Here is a 5,433-nt window from a genome sequence, read left to right on the forward strand (position 1 = left end):
AATGGTGCGATCTCGGCTCACTGCAACCTCCGCCTCCTGGGTTCAGGCAATTCTCCTGCCTCAGCCTCCTGAGTAGCTGGGATTACAGGCACGTGCCACCATGCCCAGCTGATTTTTTGTATTTTTAGTAGAGATGGGGTTTCACCATGCTGACCAGGATGGTCTCGATCTCTTGACCTTGTGATCCACCCGCCTCAGCCTCCCAAAGTGCTGGGATTACAGGCGTGAGCCACCGCGCTCGGCAATATTACATATTCTTTATCCGCTTTTTGGCTGATGGGCACTTAGGTTGGTTCCATATCTTTCCAACTGTAAATTGTACTGCTCTAAATAGGCATGCTCATGTGTCCCTTTCATATATTGACTTCTTTTCCTTGGGGTAGATACCCAGTAGTGAAATTGCTGGATCAAATGGCAGTCCTACCTTTAGTTCTTTAAGGAATCTCCATACTGTCTCTCAAAATGGTTGTACTAATTTACATGTCTACTAGATGTGTAAAAGTATTCCCTTTTTACCACATCCATGCCAACATCTATGGTTTTTTGACTTTTAAATCATGGCCATTCTTGTAGGAGTAAGGTGGTATCTCATTATAGTTTTAATTTGCATTTACCTGGTTATTAATAATGTTGAACATTTTTTCATATTTTTTTTGGCTGTTTATATATCTTCTTTTGAGAAGTGTCTATGTCCTTTGCCCACTCTTTGATGGGATTGTTTTTTTCTCACTTACAGATTCTGGATAACAGTCCTTTGTTGGATGCATAGCTTGTGAATATTTTCTCCCACTCTGTGGGTTGTTTCTTTACTCTGATGATTATTTCCGTTGCTGTGAAGAAGCATTTTAGTTTAATTTGGTCCTTTTATTTATTTTTGCTTTTGTTGTGTTTGTTTTCAGGTCTTAGTCATGAATTCTTTGTCTAAGCCAATGTCCAGATTTTTTCTGATGTCATCTTCTAGAATTTTTATGGTTTCAGGTTTTAGTTTTAAGTATGTGATCCATCTTGAGTTGGTTTTTGTATAAGATGAGAGATGGAAATCCCGTTTCAATTTTCTACATGTGGCTTGTCAGTTCCCAGCAGCATTTATTGAATAGGGTATCCTTTCCTCAATTTTTGTGTGTGTATGCTTTGTTGACAATCAGTTGGCTGTTAAGTATTTGGCTTTATTTCTGGGTTCTCTATTCTGTTCCATTGGTCTATGTGCTTATTTCTATTCAGTACCGTGCTGTTTTGCCTTATAGTATAATTTTAAGTCAGGTAATGTGATGCCCCCAGATTTGGTTTTTTTGCTTAGTAGTTCTTTCTCTTTTTGAGTTCCATATAAATTTAGGAATTGTTTTTTCTAGTTCTGTGAAACATGATGATGGTATTTTGATGAGAATTTCACAGAATCTGTAGATTGATTTGGGTAGTATGGTCACTCACAATACTGATTCTTTCCATCCATCAGCATGGGATATGTTTCCATTTGTTTGTGTTATCTGTGATTTCTTTCAGCAGTGTTTTGTAGTTTTACTTGTCAAAATCTTTCACCTCCTTGGTTAAGTATATTCTTAAGTATTTTATTTTTTTTGCTGCTGTTATAAAAGGGATTGGGTTCCAGATTTGATTTGCTGAGGGTTTGTTTGTTTGTTTTTTATCATAAATAGGTGTCAAATTTTGTCAAATGCTTTTCCTGTGTTGATCAATATGATCATATAATTTTTCTTCTTTAGTCTGTTGATGAGGTGGAGAACATTAATATTCAAATATTGAACCAGCCTTGCATGCCTGGTCCAGACATAGTTTATGGTTGCAGCCATAAACTCCACTTGGTTGTGAAACATCATTCTTTTATATGTTGTTGATTTGATTTGATAATACTTTTTGAGAATTTTCGAGTCTACGTTCATGAGAAATATTGGTCTTTAATTTTCCTTTCTTGTAATGTTTTTAGTATATGATTTTGTTATTAGGGTAATATTGGCTCATAGAATGATTAGGAGTGATCTTGATGCTTTTATTTTCTGGAAGATATTCTAGAGAATTGGCATTATTTCTTTCTTAAATATTTGGTAAAATTCACCTGTGAAGCTATCTAAATTGGTGCTTTTTTGTGGAAGCTTATTCATTATTGATTAAATTTCTTTGAAAGATGTAGGGCTATTTGGGCTACTTATAAATCTTTATGTGAATTTTTGTAGTCTGTACCTTTCAAAGGACGAGTCTATTTCATCTAAATTATCAAGTTTATGGGCATAGAAAGAGTTGTTTATAGTCTTCCTTTGTTACCTTTTTTTAATATACATGGGACCAGTAGTGATGAAATTTTTTAAATTTATGATATTGGCAATTTATGTCTTCTTTCTTTTTTTTCTTGGTTAGCTCAGCTAGAGGTTTACCAATTTTATTGCTCTTTCCAAAGAGCCAGCTTTTGGTTTTATAGATTTTTGTCTATTATTTTTCCTATTTTTGACTTTATTGATTTCTGCCCCAATTTTTATTTTTTATTTTTCTTTTCTTTGGATTTAAATTGTACGTACTTCTCTAGTTTGCTAAGATGGAAGGTTAGATTACTGATATTATAGCTTTCTTATTTTCTAATACATTCATTTAATGCCGTATACTTCCCTCTAAGCACTGCTTTTACTGCATTCCACAAATTTTGATAAGTTGTAGTCTCATTTTCATTTAGTTCAAAATATTTTTAAATTTCTCTTGACACTTCCTCTTGTACATATGCATTATTTAGAAGTATGTTGCTTAATTTCCAAATATGTAAGGATTTCCAGCTATCTTTCTATTACTAATTTCTAGGTTAATACTTTTGTGGTCTGAGAATACACTTTGTATGATTTCTGGTCTTTGAAATTTGTTAAAATGTGTTTTGTGGCCCATAATGTATCTATCTTGGTGAATATTCCATGTGAGTTTGAGAAGAATGTGTATTCTGCTGTTGTGTGATGGAGTATTCTATAAATGGCAATTAGATCAAATTAACTGATAATTCAAGTTAATTGGTAGTATTCTTTACCTTTACTATATCCTTATTGATTTTCTGTTGTTTGATATATCAGTTACTGAGAGAAAGGTATTGAACTCTCCAACTGTAGTAATGGATTTGTTATTTCTCTATTCATTTATATACATTTTTGCCTTGTATATTTTGATGCTTGGTTGTCAAAGCATATAGATTCAGGATTGTTATGTCTTCTTAGATAACTGACCCCTTTATCATTATGTAGTATCACTAAAAGTTTTCATTGTTTAAAATCTTCTTTGTTAGAAGTTTATATAGCTATTCCAGCTTTCTTTTTTATTTTTAAAAATTGTCATTATTTTTTTTATTATTATTCAGTGGCCTGCAGGGAATGGAAACTTCAGCATTCTCTAGAATAGTGTTAGTGTGGTCTATATTTCTATATGCTTTTTCATTAAACTTTACCTTTAAAGTCAGTTTCATATAGATAATATATACTTGTGTTTTTTTGTCCTCTGACAATCTTTTAATTCTAATGTTTAAACAATTCATTGCTATGATTATTAATATATTTGGGTTAATATTAATATCAATCATATTTATCACTATTTTCTGTTCATTGCCAGGGGCTTCTTTTCTGCCTTTTCTGATTTTACTTGAAGATTTTATATGGTTCCATTTCATCTAATCTCTTAGGACATCATTATACATCTTTAAAAAAATCAGTGGTTGCTCTAAGAGTTTAAAATATAATCCAGGTCCACCTTCAAATAAAATTATTCTGCTTTATGTGTGGTAAGGGTTTCTTGTAAAAGTGAATTCCTAATTTCTCCCTACCATACTGTGACATTGTTTTCATCCATTTCACTTATTCATTTGCTATATAACCCAATACATTGTTATTATTACTTCAAACAAATAGTTATCGCTTAGATCAATTATAAATAAGAAAAATATTATTTTACTTGCATTTATTTCTATTCCAGTGCTTTTCTCTTTTTTTGTGTAGATTCAGATTTTTGACCTATATCATTTTTCTTCTGCCTGAAAAAAAATCTGTTAATATTTCTTGCAGGATACTTCTGCTGGTGATGAATTTTCTGTTTATATTTGTAGGAAAATCCTAATTTTGTTTTCACTTCTGAAGGATAATTTCTCTGAATATTGAAGTCTAGATTGGCAGATTTATTTTCCCCATTCAACAGAAAATTTTTCATTCCATTCTCTCTTGCCTTTATGGTCTCTGAGAAATGTTTGCTGTAATTCTTATCCTTGTTCCTCTGTAAGTAAAGTGTTTATTTTTCCATCTTCAGACTTCTTTCTAGATTTTCTCTTTGTCTTTGGTTTTTTGTAGTTTGAATATGATAACCCTAGGCATAATTTTTTGTTATTTATGCTGCTTGATGATCTCTGAGATTTTGAATCTGTGATTGGATGCCTGATTAATTTTAAATTTCTTGGCCATTTTTACTTCACATATTTCTTCCATTCCATTTTCTCATTCTTCCATTTATTCCGATTGTGTCTTTGCTACTCATTTGAGATTGTCCCATCATTCTTGGATGTTCTGTTTTGTTTTGTTCATTCTCTGCATTTCAGTTTGGAAATCTCTATTGACCTATTTTCAAGCTCACTGATTGTTTCCTTGACCATGTCCAGTCTGCTGATGGGTCTATCAAAAACATTCTTCAGCCAGGTGTGGTGGCTCATACCTATAATCCCAGCACTTTGGGAGGCTAAGGTGGGAGGATCACTTGAGACCAGGAGTTTGAGACCAGCCTGACCAACATGGTGAAACCTCATCTCTACTAAAAATACAAAAATTAGTTGGGTATGGTGGCACATGCCTGTAATCCCAGCTACTTGGGAGGCTGAGGCATGAGAATCGCTTGAACCCAGAACATGGAGGCTGCAACGAGCTGATATATCATCACTGTACTTCAACCTGGGTGACAGAGTGAGACTTTGTTTTAAATAAAAAAAATGAGACTGTCTCAAAAAAAACAAAAAAAACACCAAATCTTTATTTCTCTAACAGCATTTAAAACATTTCTTGCATTTCCTTTTGATTTCCTTTATTAGAATGTCTATCCTCTACTTACATTTACCATCACTTCTTGCATGTTGTCTACTTTTTCCATTAGAGTCCTTAAGAAAATATTTATAGCTATTTTACATTGGTTGCCTGATCATTTAAACATCTGGGTTTGATTCTTACTTTTTTCTCCTTAGACTGTGGGGTTGTTTTTTTCTTTTGTCTTGCCATATATTTCCAACCCCCAGTTTTAACCATTTTTAACTGTACAATTCAATGACATCAAGTGCATTCATAATGTTGCACAGCCATCACTGGGCATGAACAGGATGAGTTCTCATGGCATCTCCAGGTGTGGCACAGCCTGACATATGGTGGTTGCCAACCAAATCTTTTCTTTTCTTTTCTTTTTCTTTTTCTTTTTTTTTTTTTTTTT

Source organism: Cebus imitator, unplaced genomic scaffold, assembly GCF_001604975.1.
Source record: "Cebus imitator isolate Cc_AM_T3 unplaced genomic scaffold, Cebus_imitator-1.0 Scaffold107, whole genome shotgun sequence".
NCBI classification, from domain to species: Eukaryota; Metazoa; Chordata; class Mammalia; order Primates; family Cebidae; genus Cebus; species Cebus imitator.